Here is a 21,707-nt window from a genome sequence, read left to right on the forward strand (position 1 = left end):
ATAATAATAATAACTTTAAAAAAACATTAAATAAAGGTTTGCACACAGAATTTTTCTTGGATAGTTACCAAATAAGGGGAGGGGGGAGGAGAGAGGAGTAAAAAAAAAATGAATAAATAAGCTGAGTGATGAGAAAGGCAATATTGGAAAGATAGGATGAGACACTGTAATTGACTAATACATTGTAACTAATATTATCAAACAAAATGTGTATGAATAACTGAAATAAATATGATTCGTAAAATCTCACTCAAATTTAAAACAAAACACGAAAATAGTATACGTCTGTCTGGTGACCACATCCACTGAGTTACCCTGTCTGGAATGCTCTTTTTTCCTAGCCAACACCTATTCAAGGTTCACCACCCACCAGAAAGGTCTCCATCTCCACAACGCTTTCCCTAGCCTCCTTCAGCAGGCTTGGGCACATGGCTGGCATCAGCAGTGCCACTTTTCGTTAGAGATATTGTTTTCTGTTTTTTCTCACCAGAATAAAAGGCACTCATTGGGAAGCTCCATATTCCACACATTTTAGTAATGCTAGAGCCCAAGATGGACTCTGGTGTCTAGTTCACAGGGAGCTGCACTGCTAACCAAATGCCACAACTCTTGGGCAGTTCGCATATGCCAGCAGCTCTCAAGGGGAAAGATGGACAATTTCCCTAGTGCAATGTACAACCTCTGAAACCCAGTGGTGGGTCAGCTCTGAGTTGGTCCAAACCTGATGGCAATGAGGTGTGGAATGGAGACCCCAGGGTAGAAGTGAAATATAATAAAGATTTAAAACACAACTCACAGTCCTTGGATACAAATTTACTCAAGAAGTCTATCACCAATGTTTGTGTTTTTTTTTTTACTTTTAAGATTTTTTAGTTACATATAGTCCAAAAATTCTAACTTCTAGCCAAATTAATTATATTAATTAAAATTCAATTATTCAGTCATACTAGTCATATCTCTAATACTTGATAGCAGATATAGCCAATGACTACTCCATGAGACAGTACAAAGGCCTAAAATGTAAATAAAATCACAGAAATTTCTATCGAACAGCACCGCTTTATAGACTTTTCACCAGCTATTTTTTTAAAAAATGTATACTGATTTATTTACAAAGTTTGAAGACATTGTTTTGCACAAAAGATCCTTCTCATTTCCTTTACCCACCCACCCATCAAATTGTGCAACTCTATGATTAAGACCCCACCCCTCCCTCTATCTTCACCCCTCCGCTTCCACCCTCGATCCCCTTGGATCCTCATACTCATTCTACAATAACAGTTTTACGCAGTATGTGCCTTGTGGGACTGATTTAGTTCACTCAGCATAGTGCTCTCCAGTCCCTCCCAAGTTAGGTTGTTGTTATGTGCCATCAACTCCTCTGTGATTCACAGCAACCCTATGTATAAGAGCTCCAAACGACGTTCTACCCTGTGCCAACCTCGCTGTCTCAAACACAATCATTCCCACCACTCCACTCACAGAATCAATCCATCTCATTGTGAGTCTTCCTCTCCTGTGCCATCTCTCCACTCTCACAAACATGATGTCCCTCCCTAAGGACCAGTCCCTCCTTGCAACATGCCCAAAGTATGCCAGACGAAGCTTCAGAATCCTTGACTCCAGGGAGCATTCTGGCTTCACCCTCTCTAGGACAAATCTGTTTGTTCTCCTAGCAGTCCATGGTATATTCAACACTCTTCTCCAGCACCACAACTCAAAAGCATCAATTCTATCATCCCTATTCACTGTCCAACTCTCCGATGCATAGCACATAATTGCAGACTATAGCCTGGATCAGGCGCACCCTAGTCTCCAGCCTGACATCATTGCACTTCAGTTCTCTTGAGAGGTCCCTTATAGCTGACTTTCCCAATGCAATTCATCTCCTGATTTCCTGGCTGCTGTCACCAAGAGTGTTGACTGTGGAACCAAATAAACAAAAATTGTTAACTATCTCAATCTCTTCACCATCCATACTGATGCTGCCAATTGGCCCAGTGGTGAGAATCTTTGTTTTCTTGATATTGAGATTCAATCCATAGTGAAAACTGCAGTCCTTGACCTTCTGCAGCAAGTGCTTCAGGTCCTCCTCAGTTTCAGCAAGCAGGGTTATGTCATCTGCATAAAGTAGGTTGTTGATGATTCTTCCACCAATCCTGATGCCACATTCCTCCTAGTACAGCCCAGTGTCTCGGACGATCTATTCTTCATACAGATTGAAAAGGTATGGAGGCAAAACACATCCCTGATGGACCCCCCTTCTTGATTTTGAACCATCCAGTGTCTCCCTGCTCTGTTCTGACGACTGCCTTTTGGTCCAAGTATAGGTTTCGTATTAGCACAATCAAATGTTCTGGGATTCTCATTCTTCAGAGTCAGCCATGGCTTGTTTTGATCCACACAGTCAAAAGCCTTTGCATAGTCAATGAAGCACAGACAGACATTCTTCTGGTATTCTCTGCTTTCTGCCAAGATCCATCTTACATCAGCTATAATATCCCTATTACCGTGACCTCTTCTAAATTCAGCCTGCATATCTGGCAGTTCTCTGTTGGCATATTGTTCCAAACGTTTTTTGGATAATTTTCAGCAGAATCTTGCTTGCATGTGATATCAATGATAGTTTCAATAATTTCCACACTCTGTTGGGTCACCTTTCTTTGGAATGGGAACAAATATCGATCTCTCCCAGTCAGTTGGCTAGCTGGCTGTCCTCCAGTTTTCCTGGCACAACTTAGTGAGCACATCCAGGGAAGCGTCTCTTTGTTGAAATAAATCAACTGGTATGCTGTCAACTCTTGGAGCCTTGTATTTTGCCAATTCCTTCAGAGCAACTTGAACTTCCTCCTTCATCACCATAGGCTCTTGCTCATGTTATTTCATTAAATTCCTCTGTGTCATCCAACTCCTTGATACAGTGACTCTGTGTACTCCTTCCATCTTCTTTTTATACTTCCTGGATCATTCAAATTTCTACCCAAACTATCTTTTTTAAGTATTGTCACCTGTGGCTTGAATTTGTTTTTCAACTCCTTCAGCTTAAGAAACACTGAGCAAATCTGGCCCTTATAATTTTCTGACTCCAGCTGTCTGCACATTTCATTATAGTATCTTGCTTTGTCATCCCGAGCTGCCTTTTGAAATTTTCTTTTCAGATTTCTTCCTTTACCTTTGGCTTCTTGGCACTCTAATGCAATGCTCAGAGTCTCATCTGACATCCATTTTGGTCTTTTCTTCTTCTTTAGCCTTTGTAATGGTCTTTTCCATTCTTCATGGACGATTTTCTTGATATCCTCCCAGAGCTCATTTGGCCTATGCTCATTGGTGTGCAAGGCCTCAAACCTGTTCCTGAAATGGTTTTGAAATTCAAGTGGGACGGACTTAAGGTCAAAATCTTGGTTCCTGTGAACTTCACAGTAATTTACAAAATAAGTGCTCCTGCATGCTGCATAGTAGTCCATTGTATGAATGTATCACTACTTTTCAATCCATTCATATGTGGTTGGACATCTGGTTTCCATATTCTTGAGATGTATCACCAGTATTCTTTTTTTAGAATTATTGTAAATTTATTGAAAGAAAAATGAGCCGTAGTAGTGCAGTGGTTCAAAGTTTGGATGCAACCTCCAAAACTGGCAGTTTGAAACCAGAGCTTCTGAAGAAGAAAGATGTGCCAGTCTGTCTCCGTAAAAATCACAGCCTTGCAAACCTCTTGGGGGCAGTTTTAGTCAGTCCTACATGGTCATAGTAAAGTGGGATATAATCAATGACAACCATTTTGATTTGACTAGAAAAAGGTAAAGGATAGAGTTCTGACACATTCACTGCCTGAATGAAAAGCATTCAAAGTGCTCATCTTTGAAGACTATCTGTGATGAGACTTCAAAATATCAGAGGTATGTATCTCGGGGACTTGAGTATGCTCTAAGGGACAAAGTGACTGTCCTGTCGTGCCCAGGAGAGGTTTCCTGATCCTGTCTGTACCATCACTGTGCTCGCCATTCCACTTTAATAATCAATCGTCATGTCTGTGAATCTCCCTACCCCAATATGAGCTAGTTCATGATTTGAACTCTTATAATACTACCCATTGCTGCTATTTGGGAACTCAACAAATGCAATGAATAAGGCAATGCATTACTTTATTGTGCTTCACTTTAATTTTTTTAATGTCACAAATATTGGCACTTTTCATGAACTGAAGATCAGTGCCACTACTGCACTGAACAAGGCTACTGCCACTCTTTTCCCAATAGCGTGTGCTCACTCAGTATCTCCGAGCCATGTTTTGGTAATTCTCACATATAAAAAACCTTTTCATAATAATACTGCATACTTAACAGGCCACTCACATTTACTGCCTTTACCACCTTCACACCCTCTAGTGTAAACTTAACGCCCATATGCACTGGCAAGACAAAGTATTTGTGTGACTTGCTCCAATGCTGTATATGCTTTACTGCAGTGGTCTAGAATCCAACCCACAATATTTTCAAGGTATGCTTGTATTTCTCTAGCTGTTTCTCCATGAAAAATCCCAACTCTCATTGGAAAAGAAGTAACCAACTATGACACGCCTTTCAAAGGTTGTTGCTAAATTTACATTTGAAGGTACAGAAGCTGAATGGCTCATGACAGAGAGATTACCTGGACACTTCATTCCCTAGAAGAGGAGGTCTTGACCTTGTACACAAAAATAATCCAGAGCACTAATTTATTCACTTTCTTGTACCTAGACACCTGCCATCTAAGAAGATCTCTGGGTGGTTCAAAGGGCAGTCTTCACACAATCACTGCCCTAAGGTTTGGAAAAATGTGAAGTTTGGTGTCAAGTTGGTTTACCTTTCTCAATTCCAAAAAATTTGTAAAGTGAAAAGACAGTCCCCCAAACCTGTCCTGTAGTAGTGAGTGCTCAAAAGCTTCTTTGGGGAAAAAAGTGAAATTAAGAAAAATTATAAATCAGGTACCTAGGAAGCACTTTGACGCAATATCATATTTTACTGTATTTCTTCTTTTTTTTAGATGATGCTGAAAAAGAAAAAAGGTTCTCACTAAAGAAGAATTTTAGATACGTTTTTGTATATAACTTTAATTCATCCATAGCAACTCTGCAGTTGTCTTGGGAATGAATGTCTAACCAACTTCACATGGCTAATGACTGGCAGAGATGGTTATGAGAAGCATTCCAATGATTTGCACGTTTTCTCTTTCCTTCTAGCCCACTATATCACTATATACCAACCAACGAACACACCCTTCCCATTCCTCACTGGCAAATGTATGTACCTGGGTATGGCACACATTTTTATAGAACTTCTTAAGTTGTTGTTGTGTGCCCTCAAGTTGGAACTGACTCATAGCAGACCGTCCAGTGGGTTTGCAGAGGCAGTACCAGCACTGGAAGAGACTGCCCATCTTCCTCCAAGATCCCTGCTACTGGATTCAAACCATCTGCCTTTGGGTTGGCAGTGCAACTTCTTATCATTAAGCCACCAAAGCTCCCAACATATACATTTACTATATACTTTGCTACTCTGATCTTTTTTCATTTAACATTATTCTTGTCAGCTTTTCTTCCATGTCATTAAACCACTTGTCAAAAGCAAGATTTAATGCTAACCATGTTATTGAGCACACAAGTTTCCTGAGTTATTTCTCAACCTCCAAGTTTTTGACTGGTTCAAAGAAAAATGTATGCTTCTTTTAATAAATTTTTTTTTAAAAATCAACCCTTATTTTTACTCACAACTTATTTGAAATGTAAGTCTCAGGGAAATTCACTCTCTTTGATTTCATTAACTCTGGTGCTGACGATAAGATAAATGGCTGTATATTGATCTTTGTTAATTCATATACTTCTCACTTATAGCTATTTTGGTTTATTGATTGGCTATACTTTTAGTCACCATTTGTTTTCTTTTAAATAATTCTGATGTTTCTAATTCAGTATTCTTAAAGTTTTAGGCCTCATCTACATTGAGAAACATTTTGAGACAATATTTTAAAAAGGCAAAGAGATGCAAAAATCACTTCAAACAAGAAACAGGTAGCTAAGCTACGAAGAAGCAGTGGGGAATTTTCTCTGGAAATTACTGCAACTGAGGTCCAAACTCAGTCTGAGCAGCTATGGTGTCACTGGGAAGATTAAAGAAAGGCTACACAGCTCTTGTTATCTTGTTTTCAAAAGCAAACCGGTTGACCCAGGGAAGGAGAAAACATTTTTTAATATTGAATGCTAAACTAATTTATCACATGGACCTAATACAAGAGACTACATACAACATAATGCATAGATCTTCAGTGGGAGTTTTACAAAAGGTGCCAAGTTGTTCTCTCATGGCCATTTCTTTTAGCAGTCCTCTATAAAAGCCAAGGACATAATGTGAAGTTGTAATTCTGGAAAGGATTTCTAGGGGAAGCCGGAGATGAACGGCCCAGGTGTGTCAATTTCTAGCACTCGCACCTGCTGCTGGGCGACCTCAGGGAATCCGGGAGATGGATGGCAAGAGGTCTCCTGGGCTATCCCGCTCACACATCACTTCTCTGGGCCAGCCTTTGACGAGCAGAGCAATTCAAAATTGAGATTGCTTGCAGAACCTGAAGTGCAGGTCTCCTGCATTATTGATTCAAAGAAAAACCATCTGCTTCAGACACTAAAGCGCAGGGGAATGAATGGATGAACATTTTCCCATGAGAAGGATGAGCGTTATTCTGTTACCCTTCCACAAAAGTGGGCAATAGCTGTTGGGGTCATGACTTCTGAGGCGCATCACTACATTTTTTTTTCCTAATACTTGAAGTCAGCTCAGGTCTCAGGATTCCTCATTGTACAACCTGAACATTGCTTTTGATTGACAAATTGCTAAGCACCGAAGTCAGCATATGTGCTCATTATAATCCCACTTGAATGTATTGCAGTTGCTCACCTAGGTCCACTTTCTACTCCACGCTGTGCTCCCCATCCCAGCCTACGTGGATGACATCCATCCAACGGCTGACTACCAAGCCCTCTGGCCAGGTTTTGCTAAAGGGGAATAGTAGGACGAATCCAGAAGGGAGGAGTGCATGATTGATAGATCCCATTGCCTCCTCCACACTTGCTATGTATCCTTTCCCTAAGGTCCCTGGTCCTGTCAGGTGTCACTCTCTTCCCATGTTCTGAACCACTTCTTCCTCTCATTCTTTTAGGTCAAGGGATAAAAATGGCTCTTGATCACTGAATACTGAACCATTCCTTAAACTTTCCCTGTCTCTTTATTATACTCCTCTCCTATGATCCAATTCATGGAGGTGACATTTTCATTCTCCACTTATCTGTCAATCTGTCCATATATGGTAACTTGTATGTTGCTATGATACTGCAAGGTATTCCACTTATATTTCAAGTACCAGCAGGAAAACTCATGATAGATGGGATTCAATAGAGCTTTCAGACTAAGGCAGATTGCGAAGGAAGACTTGACTTTTATACATACATATGTTGTACATATGTTGTTGTTGTTGTTATGTGCTGTTGAGTCACTTGCAACTAACAGCAACCCTATGTGCAACAGCTCTGAAGCCTGCCCTGTCCTGATCCAGTCTCACTGACTCTGACACACTTAACCCCATTGCCCCAGTTATTGCATTAATCCATCTCATCCAGGGTCTTCCTTTCCTGCATTGTCCCTCCATTCTTCTAAGCATGCTGTCCTGCAAGGATTGTTCCTTCCTGGCCACATGCCAAAAATACATGAGATGGAGCTTCAAAATCCTAACCTCCAAGAAGAAACTTGGTTTCACTCTCTTCAAAGCAGACTTGTGTGTGTTTGTGTATGTGTGTGTGTGTGTGTATGTGTGTGTGTGTGTGTAGTTGTTATTGTGTGCCACTGAGTCAGAACTGATTCTTTATAGTTGACATTCCAGTGGGTTTTCAGAGACAGTTAATCACAATGGAGGGGACTGCACATCACTTTTCCATGGAGCTGCTGGTGTATTTAACCATGTACCTTTGGGATTGCAGCACAGCTTCTTACCACTAGGCCACTAAAGCTGCATAATATTGTTGCTTTTGTGTATCATCCAGCTGAAACCAACCCATAGCTGACCCTCTAGTGGGTTTTCTAAGGCAGTTCCTAGCACAAGAGGTGATTTCTCATTTACATACATATTTGTTGTTGTAGTTTTTATGTACCGTCAAGTCAGAACCGACTCATAACTACCTTCTAGCAGAGTTTGAGAAGTGAGTCAGTAAAGCACATGGGAAGAGACTGCCCACGTTTCTCCCATTGAGCAGGTAGTGACTTTGAACTGTATCTTTGGGTTTGCGGTACCAACTCCTTAACACTAAGTCATCAGAGTTTTAGTCATATTTTTGCTGTTGTTGTGTACTGTGGAATCATAACTGACCCACAACTGACCTTTCAGCAGATTTTCAGAGGCAGAAAACCTCATGGGAGAAGATTGTCCATCTTTTTCCTGTCGGGCTGGTGGTGGATTCAAACTGCGTACCTCTGAACTAGCAGCACAAATCCTTACCATTAAGCTACCAGAGCTTTTATATTTAAGTATATATGTGTATGCATGCATGCATGTATATATGTATGTATGTACGTATGTATGTATGTATTATGTAACAAGTATGAATTAAAAAATTGCAAGTTGTAAAAAAGGAAACAGATTGCATAAATATTGATACCCAAAGTATTAATGAGCTGACATAGACTGGCATAAGAAATTTTGAATTGGACAATCATGTGGTCTATGCTGTGCATGATAAATTGAAGATGGATAGCACGGCATTCGTTACAAAAAAAAAGATTTCAACTTGAAGAAACAATCAAAGTTATACAATTGTTAAGGTGTTTCAGTCATAGGGTTGCTCTGAGTTGTCTACAACTTGATGGTGCTTAACAACAACACAGAGAGAGCTCTGTGGGCCTGGTGGATAGAAAGTTATGATACCAAGTAAAAGGTGGGTGATTTTAATTTGTGGCCCTCAGGCCTGGTTTTAATTGGTTTTGGTCAAACATTCTTCTAAGTGGTATAGAACGGGTCTGTCCATTTGCTATACAGAGGTAACTCGTGGTTGCTCTGATGCTAAACATTGTGACACTGATGTGTCAAATGCAATAATGGTTACCCATGGTGGACAGTATTTGGTGGAACTTCCCAATTAAAACAAGCTTGGAAGCAGGAGTGGCATCCACTTCTGAAATAGCTTGCCTCCGGAATCTCTATGAACTTGGAGAAATGATGAAAATTATACAATAGTTTAGGTCTTTCATTCATAGGGTCACTATGAGTTGTCTATGACTTAACAGCACTTAACAACAACATATCGAATGTAATATTGTCAGTGATAGAAAGGGGAGCTCAAGTGGCCTAGCAGTAAGGAGTTCTGCTGCCAATCTAAAGATGGACGGTTTGAATCCACTAGCTCCTTCTAGCAAAAAGACTGAGGAATCTCCTCTCATGCAATTTACAGTCTTAAAAAAAATCCCAAAAACACCAACCTTAAAAAAACATAAAACAACCACTCAAGGGTCAGCTATTAGTTGGTTCTGACTTGATGGCAAACAACAACAATATCAACCACAATAAAGAAGATCAGTGAATACTATTCAAACTTACATGCTGATGACTAAAAAACTGGAAATTGTTTTCAACTTCTATCACCTGAAATTGATCAAATGTATAGTCAAAATACATCGATAATTAATGGTGACTGGAATGTGACAAGTGAAAACAAAGACAATCAGTAGTAGAAAATATGACTTGGGGATGTGAAAATGATGCTGGAGATTGCATAAATTTTATGACTAACAAATAATTGCAAATATTTTCTTAACAACATAAACAGCAATATAGCCCATGAAGATAGCTGGAAGGTCAGCATTGTTTCAATTTGTTGCACATAAGGTCACTATATATGTCATAACAGACCTGACGGATCTATGAGGATATGAGTTATATTAACAGGTCTAGCAACAATATCTTAATTGCCTGGATCCTGCCTGCTATCGATACATAATCATTTAAAATTATATTATGCAAACTCTGTGGCAATACAGAAGGAAGAGAATCATGGATCATCTGAATATGTCTTGTGTACCTAACACAGTGCTAAGAGATTCACAACTTCTATCATTAAAGGATTTGCTGAACAACACAAAAGATAAACACACAGTTACAAACTGAACTGGTGGAGTCTGGGTCTACCCAGAGGAGAAAGAGCTGGTGGTCCATTTCTCAAAACTCAGTCCCTGAAAACCCTACGGAGAAAACTTCTTTGTTGACACAATGGGATCCATGAGTTGGAATCCTTCAAACACCTGACGTATCACTTCCACTGTGCAGAGGTAGTCACAGATATTCTGTGTTTCTGTCTCCAGTTATAGAGCTTCTCAATGTTCCAGAACACGTATTCAGTCTGTGGACACACATTCGACTCCCAAGTGAGAATTAAGAGTCTAATCAGTGAAATCCTTTGAAACAAAGCTTTGTGCTAAAGGATTGTTGTTGCTGTTAGATGCCACTGAGTCAAGTATGACTCATAGTGACACTATGAAAAAGAGATCTGAACCCAGTCCTATTGTGTGTCGTCCTTATAATCTCTTAACACATGTGAGCCCTTCGCTGCAGTCACGGTGTCAAATAAATATAATCAGCAATAGAGTAATTATTAAAAAATTTATGAAATTAATGGAACTTCTATGGATACTGATGAGAAAGTAGAACAAGGGCAAAATAAGGAAAGGATATTGCAGGTTAAGAGAACAAATGAAATCTAGAAGTCCCACAGTGTGCTGGGTGTGGGATGACAGAGCAGGGTAGAGAGGGCATAGGGTTGAAGATAAGAGCAGAAAGAGCAGCTGGGGATAAATTCTAGAGAGCCATCCACTGCATCTTTAATCTATTCTCCATTGACAATGGAAAGAGTGATATAGGAGGTCTAAGATGATAAGTAGGATCCACTGAGGAAGAAAGGTCTGAACACTCGCAATGACAGTCCTTTCAGTAATGGAGATGTGAAAGAAGACATGCCCTGAATGCTGGCATACTTTCATGAATGCACTGAAGGGCATCTGACAGAAGGCAAGAGAGGAAAAAATAAACAATGGCGGGCTCTGGTCAAATTTTATTTCCTTGATAGAAATACAAAGACATTCATTTTCTGGTTTAACAACTACACCAAAGAATGTAAAGGAACAAGGGGAGGTAACATTAGTTTATTTTACTCTCCTAGCAAGGGAGTGGGAAGATTCTTAAAGTACATGAAAGCAATTTGACAAAACACAAATTTTGAGGCCACAGCATCCTTATACCCTGTGAATCAGCTAACTGAAACTATCGTATTAATATCTGTATCTTAAAGGCAGAGAAAAGATAGTCCTTTTAATGAATAAGAAACAATGCTAAGCTATGGTATCTATAATTACAAGGTTATTGATAATTTTTATTATGTCCAAAGAATTCTTTTTTTAAAAAAAATTTCTGGAGAACAAAAGAATCTCACCCCAAAGAGGAAATAACACTATTATAAAGGTTTCTATTATAATCATATAACTAGACTTCTACCTTATAATCATTCAGTCTTCACATGAATAGGTACAGAATAGTACTCCTACTTATTAATGCAGCAATTAAATTTCAGGCGAAGTGTAAATACATCCTGATACACATTAAAGTTGACACAGAAAAAAACACTGAGACACTATGACTTGAATGACCTACATTCAAGGACTGAAAAGTAAAGTGCTTGATACCGTGTCAAAACATGAGTTCACCTGCTTCTTTGCTTTTCAAAATTGAATTCCAGAGCAAGACCAGTGGAAAAATCAGAATGCAGGCCAACACAAAATGTACTTTGTTTGGTTTTTTGCTTGAAACCAGGTAGTCAAGGATAGAAAAAAGAGAGAGCAGGGAAGAAACCCCCAAACAAAACCTAACCTCAATTACGTATCTCTAAGTCTACATTACAAGGATTTTGTATAGTTCTCCTGGGACAACTCTTAAGTAGAAATCAATAGCAAATGTGATTTTTTTTTTCGTTTTTGTTCTTAATTTTTATTGCATCTTATCGGTATATAGAATTAAGACATATTTCTTCAATTTCCAGTTACATGTGCAGTGAAAGCAGACTGGAATGGTAATATTTAATTAGGAGGGACAGGCACCAGCAGAAGATGACACAAGGCACAGCCGACTAGACTAGGCAAGGGTGGCAGGAGAGGACCGTGGGAGGTCTCTGGTCCATCCCTGTCCCTTACAGAGACTCCTTCCTGCCCTAATGATACTTGCTGTTCATTTTTTCTCCAGGCTTGGAATCTATCACATTAGGGATAGGAACACTTTCATGAAAACAAATAAAAAGGAAAAATATAATGGAAATCACTGAAACAATTAATTTCCCTGACAGTTAAAAAATATGATCCGTGTATAAGGGATATTAGGCCCGAAAGGAACCAGTTATCCTTTGACGAATTAGACCTGTCTAGAAATTCAAATTGCCCCAAGTCCAAGGTCTGCCCAAGCCCATCCATCCGTCAGCATTCCCCATGTTTTGAGATGCAATCTGAAAAGTCTCCCACATTTTAACAGTGGAAGCCATTGGGACCTCTTTCTCTCATTCTCATTTCAAAGGCAGTAAGTGACTGAAGAGTTATCAGCAGTCCTGGAAATATTAATACAGTCCACAGAAAAGATGGAGAAGTACAGTCACTTAAGATGAACAATTCAGTCGTGTTACCCTTTTACGAGGTAGTCACTCTTTGAGAAATTTTATGTTCTGACTAAAAATAATTTTTCAAAGTCTAAAAATTTAAAGGTACCACTAATATGCCTGTGTTTTCAGAGGTAAAGGCAGTGGGATATTAAGGGTAGATTCAATTTATAGGACAAACAATCTAAATTATTATAAAATTAAGTATTTTATCATTAATATGCATTTTTGTGCCACAATTTTTTTTTACCCTAGGTGTTTAAGGAAATAATCAGATCTACACACAATGTACTTATTCTGTATGAGATACCAACAGGTTCTTGTTTTTAATGTCATATAAAGTCATTATCTAATAGCCTGTCATAACAGCCCTATGCCCACAAACACAAATGTTTATTTTATCAATAAAAAAGGAAAATCTCAAACAACAAACAAAACCCCAACTATCATTTTTGTCAGTTATGGACTGGAATATTCTAAAGACCAAGTTTTTATTCCTTGGTTTTCAATATATATTTATTAAGTATCTAATATAAGTTAGTATGTTTATGGTAGGGCTTTTAAATTTATCAAAGCTCAATTACATTTATTATTTAATATGAAAACAAATCATACACTTAGAGGTTCATTTTACAGAAAACCAGCAAAAACAGAGTGTGAGTCTTGCTCCGGATCACCGAGCAACAGGAGTTCAGAGTTTGGGCTTCAAATCTTCAGGTTTCACTCTCACTTGCTATGACAAAGAGCTTCCGTGGGCTAGTGGTTAAGGCATTCACTTGCTAACCAGAAAGATAATAGTTTGAACCCACCAGCTGCTCTTGCAGAGAAAGATCAGGCAGTCTGCTTCCGTAAAGATGTACAGCCTTCAAAATGTTCTGAGAAACTTCTAGTCTTACCTGTAGGGTCACTATGATTTCGAATCAACTCAACTCAATGCCAGTGGGGTTGGTCCCAAAGGCAGCTTTGCCTCACACTTGCATGTTGAAATGTTCTTCATAGCATATATTTATGAATTAACTTAATTCTTAAATGTACTAGGTAGTGGTGTTTTTATGATAAATACTGTGATAGCTCTATTTATTATACAAATAAACACTTGACCTTGATTTTGTACATTTTAGAATTTCTTACACCAGTTACTCTATGAGGTATCTTAAAAAAATGACCATATGATGGGAGGAAATGCAAAAGAGTTTTTTTAAAACAAATTAAAGTTGCAGATATTAGATGGCAGAACTTTCAAATACTTCTCTACTGTTATTTCTCACAGCATGAAGATTTTCATCTAACTTGTCATATAAAAAGCATGCATTCTCAATCCATTATATAGTAGATAATGACAGGTGTAAAAATATGTTTAGTACAATAAAGACCTAGCACTTTAAGTACTATATTAACATGTAGTGCTGCTTTTAATTTGTTGTAAATCTTTTAGATAGAAAATAGCTCTATTATTTTAAGTAACCACAATAGCAATTCCTTTATTTCTAAAATTAAAAGAGCTATGAAATTCATGCCCTTCAAAAGCACCATGTGTTTCAATTCTCTCCCTGAAGTTGTGACTGCATACATGTATTAATAGAAAAGGCTGAAAACCTACATAAGGGAATTTCTTCTAAAAAAATGCATCAAAAATTGACCTGAACTGGATTAAATGGAAGAGAAAACTCTCAACAGAATTGTTGTCAGTCTACCCTGAACAGTTGGAAGTTTAATAGAGTTTATCATCTTTTTAACAAAGAGCCTTTCCATATTTGCCCAGTGACCCCAAAGAGGACGTGGTCACACACAACAGCTGTGCATTACCAGAACTTTATAGATGACAAGGAAACAAAGCCAAGGAAACCCACAGCAGTGACTAACCATACTGTACATTCACAAACAATGACCACATTGAGACTCATTAAGGGGGTAGTGTGTTTACTTAGGCTTGAAACAATAGCTGACATTTAACCTCTAATTTTTTAGGCCCTCTTTTGTTTACTTACAACTAATCTCTGTCTTTGCCTTTAAGATCAAAATATTACAGCAATGTGAATAATACTAGTAAATGGCACTCAGAAAAAAAAAGAAAAAGAAAACCAAACCCACAAAAAAACCAACAGGCAACCAGTAGGTATCTGTATTCAAAGATCATTAAAGAAAGACCTTGGAAGTATTTTTAAATGTGCCATGAATTCTGTATTCTTAAATATGTTCTTGTAAAAAAATAACAATCATGAGTAAGAGTTTAACAGTAGCCAATGATTAGTTTCTTTCACAAAGAAAACTATCCAATAAACACAAGGAAAAAATAGTTATCAAGGAATTAAGCATACTAAATTTGAACATACTTATGTTTTGGCTCCCTGAAACTTACAAACTGCCAAGCAGATGTGTGTTCTTCAAGTTTGGATTTGCCAAGTTTTATCTTGGAATACATTTGTACACTAAAATAAGAGTCATTTAATTAAGGAAACTTGGGCACAAAAAGCAATGCAGGAAGGTACATATCTTTTCTCATCTCAACATAAACAAATTACAGGGAACTTTGCTGGAGCTGCCAGCAGAAACTTTGATTTCCCTGACAGCGGGAGAAAGCTCCGGCAGCTGCACACATCTGCATCACCCTCAGACAGATGCTGCCGCTCCTAGGTTGGTCCTGACACCTCACTCTGTCCTGGGTCCCCTTCACTGAAGAGTTGCTACCCTCTATAGACTTCCCAGACACTTGGCAGAACGCCAGCTCCGCTCATCAGCTGTCACTGACGTCCATGATCTAACTATTCTTGAACAACCGGCAGAAAACCCAAACAGTCAACAAAGTATCCAACTCTTAGTCCTATCAATCTCTCTAACCCAAGCGCAGTCCTCCCCTGCAGCCTACGATGTGTCATACCTGAAATTAGACTCAGCAGACCACGTTGCCAAGAAGATAGCTAAAAACTGCACAGAGCCTGTGTCTGGGCAAGGAATGAAAAAGGGAACTTTGAAATCCTCAATGGCTGGCCACTGACAAGGCTACAGTTCAAGAATGGAACAGTGTCCTACCTGGAGCCCTCTTCTTCTGAGGATGCTGGACTCATCCATCTTACCCTCTGCTTTCTCTGAGCCTCTCACAACAGTCTAGCCATGCTGTACTACCTCTACTCCGGCACGCTAATTCAGAGCCCAGCAGCTGCTAAACACTTACATCACGCTCTAGCTGATTGGAGCCCCGAGTCAGCTGGTCCCGCTTAGTTATTCACTCCAGCAACTTCGGAGATCACGGATGCTTGCAGTTCGGAGGGAGAGAGCAGCAAGTGGGCTCCACACACCAATGCCTTTATCCGGTGGAGGTTCTTGCTCACAGACAGGAAATCCTGGGATCCCTGCTTTCTCCTCTTCAAATTGCTGGCTAGGGATCTCCTAGGGGTATCCAGGAAAGCCAGTGAATGGCTTGAGGCAGTGACTTGAGGGGGTCAAGCCCTTTCCAAAGCAACTCTGAGGTCGAAGTGGCTAAGTAAATCAATGGTGACAGACACCTCAGTCAAAGGCAGCCACTGATTGAGATAGTGAAAAACTAGGGCACAGCTGGCCAGCCAAGCAGCACCACGGAGCCTGGCTCTCTTCTTTTTTGATGGCATCAAAGAAAACAAAATGTAGCAGAACACACACAGGCTCCGTGGACAGGGAGTGCTCAAGGCTGCTGCTCCCCAGTCACCAGGGAACACTTTACACCTCCCAGTGGGAAAGCCAATTCATTTACATAAATACCTTGCCTGTCAATCCCAAACCCAGGCAGAGAAGGAGTTCAGATTTTCATTTTCCTCCTGATAACTTAGTTCAGTTGATACCTGACCAACCGGGGGAAAAAGGATAAAGAAATTCTAAGATCCATCATTAGCTGGAATATTAACCTATTTATAGTCTATAAGCAGCTAAAAAAAAAATTCCCATCATGTGCAATTTCACAGTCTGTTTCAGCTTGTTTACTTCGCTCATCCTCATCTTATTTCAATTCAAGGCAACCAAGAGATGAATATTAAGTTTTCATTACTGGCATGGCACACAGTGACAATGTACAATACTACCAATTTATAATAAATTATATAAATTATTCCCCCTTGATTCCTATTCTAAAGGTATTTAAATTGCGAGAATAGCTGATCCCCAGGGACACACAGGGGGACGCAGTTTAAGAATCCGCCTTCGCTTGGTACATGAGACAAATTCTTCTTCTTCAAAGGCAGGAAGGGAGACAGACATAAAATTTAAAAAGCATCCATGAATCATTCCTGGATTTTACCTAATGATTTCTAATTGTGGGGGTGGGGGAGAAACTGTCTGGCCTTTCCTTAAGCATTCACCTGCTGTTATACTGGCCCTCTGTCTCTTTTCTGGCTGTCAACACACTATTAGGCTTGCTATCAATTGATTAGATTATGCCATTAAAAATAGCTCAGGGATTTATGAATCTAACCACTGAGGAAAATTGATTGCATTTGACGGTCCCCAATGATCTTTTTTGCATACATCTCCAGACTACACAGAGAAAGCTTGTCAAGAAGGGCCACTCCTAGCAAGCCGAGGCACCCGTGGAGAAGTGTCAGGATGGTTTTGTCTTTTTTTCTCCCATTTAGGTGTGTTCACTTGATATCACTTAAGAAAGAAAGTCCTAGATAGTTTTTAGTGTTCTCGCTCCTTTGTGGAATAAGGTTATCTCCATCGAAGCAAAACAACAGCATGAAATTGGCCAGCATTCCAAGGAAATGTACTAACAAACTCAAAAGATATTTTACAAAGATATTTTAGAAACCATAATTTTTTAATTTAATCTGACAAACAACAATAACAAAAAGAAAACAGAATACCAGACAAAGTGGGTGAGAACAAGAAATCCGCATGCTTTGTGTCAGTGGCAGTCTGTGAACTGGGAGGAAATAAATCTCCATCCTTCACTCGCTTACCTGTACTTTCATTTTTTTTTCCTGAAAGGGCACATCTTAGCCTTCAATAAAAACTTAAGGAATAGCTATTGTTGTCCCTTCTCAGCCAGAGTCTCAGGGTAGTACAAATGGCTAAGCACATGGGTTGGTGTTATGTACCACTGGGACCAATTCACAGCTGACTCTCCAGTGGGTTTTCAGAGGCAGAAAATCACATGGGGGCAGACTGCCCACCTTTCTCCTATGGAGCATTTGGTGGATTCGAATCATGTGCCTTTGGTTTGGCAGTGCAATTCCTTATTACTAAGTCACCAGAGCTGCCAAAAACACATGGGCCATAAATGAACAACTCAAGTCACCCTCCTGAGAGAACCAGTTGCTGTCAAATTATTTCTCACTCATGACAACTTTCTAGGACCCCAAGTGTCAGAACGTAACTATACTCTAAAGGGCTTGCATACGGTGAGTTTTCAGAAGTAGACTACTGCCACCTTACACAGAGATGTCTCTGTGTGGACTAGAAACTCCAACCCTTCCAATTGTAACTAAGTACACTAACGATTTATGCCAACCAGGGGCTCTCACACTCTTGAGAAAGGAGCATAAAAAATGTTTCCTGGCTCAGGCAAAGCTTTGGCAGCAGGTCAAGATACATATACTATATCTTCCCACAGAGACATAAGGATGTCCAGATTCTTTTTAGGGAAAAAATCTTCACCCAAGAAAGGAGCTCTTAAGAGTCACACACAAGCACTGGGTCTTAATGATATGGTGCAAATGGTTAGAGCACTTGGTTGCTAACCAGAAGGTAAGTAGTGGGTGTCCACCCAGAGGCACTGTGGGAGAAGGATCTAGCAATCGACTTCCTAAGAATCTGCCACTGGATGTTCTACAGAGATAGTTCTGTTCTGACACACATAGGGTCACCATGAGTAGAGATCAACTTTATGGCAAATGGTTGAGGACTACAGTCTTTGTGTTGATCTTAGAAAAATCCTCCTGAAAGAAAGCAAGCACTTACTACAGAGAAAGAAGGAAAAAGACCAACTATGTCCTTGAAATAAAGATGACTGGCTCCAAGAGGTGGCAGATGTTGTGGTTGTTAGGTGTCATCCAGGTGACTATGACTATGACTCATGGTGCCCCTATGAACAACAGATGTGAACCCTGCCCCATCCTCACCTGTCTCTGACATCCTCGAGTCCACTGTTACAGTCAGTGTCAAGTCACCTAGTTGAAAGTCTTCTTTCCCTTCTCTGCTCTCTGCTTTCTACAGCATGATGTCCTTTTCCAAGGATTGACCCCTGTAGACCACATGCTCAAAGTATGTGAGACAGTTTCACCACCCTTGCCTCTAAGAAGCACCTTGGTTGCACTTCCTCCAAGATGAACTTCTTTAAAGTATCTTTTATGTGATCAATTGAGCAAACAGGTTCCAAGTGCTATCAGAGGGCATTTTTAGGACACACTGCCACAATGTCAAGTGATAGGTATCCTATGTAAGTGGACTCCACACATCTAAGGCCCTTTTGCAGGTATCGAAGTGTTAAGGATTGGAGAGAAGTATGTAGTGATAAAAAGGATTTTGGCTGAGTATAAAAAGCATGTTACTTAACAAAGGAATATTTTGAGATAAAAATCTAGGATCGTATTCAACCATTAACTAAGCCTAAGATGAGGATTATGACCATTGCACCATCAAATCAGGTATGAAAAAATATCGATTACCTGTCAAAATGTATCACTTTGAGAAGTGATACACATACATTTTAAAGAAATAAAATCAGCCAGAGGCAAAAACATTTGGGACAAAAATGAAAGGCTGCTGAAAAATAACATCAAGCAATAATGGCTTAGCAGAGGGAATAGTAAAAGGAAAATTGCTACATTTACCCTTTGCTATATATTTTCTCATCAAGATAAGCCATGTGTTAAGATGCAATAAAAACTTCAAATGATGACACTATTCACAGGTAATAATTAGCATCTAGCCTAATTTCCATTAATAAACTCATTTTTCTGCAATTTTATAACTCCAATGAATATATTCACAATATTGTGAGTTAATTCAGAAAGTAGTAACCTCAAAGCACACTGCCTTTACATGCGTATTCAAATAATAGGTTCTGGTAGGTTTTGTAATGAATTTTAATCTAAATCCAGGGACGTCATCGCAGTGGCTTGAACTTTTTTTTTTTTAAATGACTTTTACCGAAACACTTTTATTGCCTCTTTTATTTCAACCACAAATCACTTTATGGACTACTCAAAATCTGTGGCACTCTACTATAGGTAGGGCGCTCTGGTGGGGTAGTCCAAAGCAAGCAGCTCTCCTAACCAAAGGTCCAGCATCTCTGGTGAACCAAATCTATAAGTGGCTCTAAGAGACAAGGAGGAGCAGTCTCCTCCTGTTATGATTTAAAGCTTCAGAGACCTGACAGAAGGTCACAATGAGTTAGAACCAATTCAAAACAGTGAGTGAGTGAGAATAAGGGTAAAATTTATATTGGAATAATTATTAAAGGAAATGGCTCCCAAAGAAAAAGAAAAAAAAATTCCAAATCCCAACTGTAAAAAATCAGGATGGAGATGTTTGATTGCACAAAAACTGGAAATCTGTTGCCACTGTCAGCAGTAATGGCTGGCACAAGGATATAGATTTGCCATCTGATTTTACATCGTTAAATAGTCTTCATATATTTTGAGAAAAGAGACTTCTCTTTATTAGTTCCATTTGACAATCCAAAAGTAACCCTATCTTCTAATTTCACTTACTCTTAAGCAATTCAAGGAGCCCTAGTGGCACTGTGGATACAACAATTCCACTGTTAACCAAAAGTCTGATGGTTGGACCCCACAAGCTGTTCCATGGGGAAAAAGGAGACAGTCTTCTTTCATAAAAACGTCCTCAAGGAAACCCTATGGACAGTTCTACCCTGTCCTGCAGGATCCCTGTGAATCAGAGTCCAGTCTGCAGCAGAGGGTTTTGGTGTTTATCAAGTAAACCATTGCAACATCTGCTTTGAGGAACAAAGATGGGGAATCTCCTCCTTTGTGATGTACAGACATGAAAACCCAATGAAGTGAGTATGCATTGAGTATTTACTGTGGCAAATCACTTTAATGAGTTGAAAAGTTTCCCTGTCCATCTGATGGCACTGGCCTGATCCAGCCACTTTCCGGGTGCTCTCGGTCTTTGGTTTCTGAATGGCCTATGCAGAAGCCACAGAAGCTCACCCATGAGGATGATAGAAAGGATCACTTTGTGATGGGGAATCTTTCTCTCTGCACATCACAACAGTGAGGGGGAGGGATGTGTGCAGTACCTTTCTGTCACAACAAAGTCCTCACAGCACCCGAACTGGTAAGCTGGGGTTTCCAGTCTGTTAGGAGCATGATTTCAAGCACCACTCCCCCAATCTGTGGTAGAATTATCCCTAAGGTATTCTTGTCTATATGTGTCAGAAATCACTACATGTAATGAAAGGCAAACAAGTAGCCACAAAAGACATTAACTATCATATTATATCAGTTATTTTTAAATAATGGACTAAGGGGTTTTATGTCTTGGTTAAGCTCATCCACAAAGTTAGCCACTATGATCAAGTAGATAATTTTTTTATTTGTTCATAGATTACATTTCCTATTCCAAAAATAAATGTCATGGACGATAAGAAAAATAATAATATAAAGGTCACAAAAAGTCATAAAGGCAAAACAAATGATTCATGAAAACGCACACAAACATTCACTATCATTTTAATTACAATCACAGTTCATTTATATCACTTATATATAGTCAATGTAGGTGGTAAAGACAGCACTATTGATCAACCTACGTGGGAGATTTATTCAAGCATTCTTTTCACTTAGATTTCAACTTTCTTCTTTATTTTTATACTTTCTTTGCCCTGGGTTTAACTTCTAAATGTTGTTGTTATGTGCCATCGAGTCGTTTCCGACTCATAGCGACCCTATGCACAACAGCCCTAAACCCTGCTCTATCCTGCACCAATCGCACCATCCATCCCGATTACCCCAGTCGCCGAATCAATCCATCTCATAGAGGGTCTTCCCCTCCTGCGTTGTCCCTC

At 39.4% G+C, this 21,707-nt stretch overlaps 1 protein-coding gene across 1 annotated transcript in view; it reads right to left on the reverse strand.

The window, feature by feature from the left end:
* Positions 1 to 21,707, reverse strand: part of MAST4 (microtubule associated serine/threonine kinase family member 4) — a 978,185-nt gene that overhangs the window by 553,095 nt on the left and 403,383 nt on the right. The window lies entirely within an intron of this gene.

The sequence above is a fragment of the Elephantulus edwardii genome, unplaced genomic scaffold (assembly GCF_000299155.1).
Source record: "Elephantulus edwardii isolate Elephantulus edwardi_28Jun2011 unplaced genomic scaffold, EleEdw1.0 scaffold00400, whole genome shotgun sequence".
In the NCBI taxonomy this organism is placed as follows: Eukaryota; Metazoa; Chordata; class Mammalia; order Macroscelidea; family Macroscelididae; genus Elephantulus; species Elephantulus edwardii.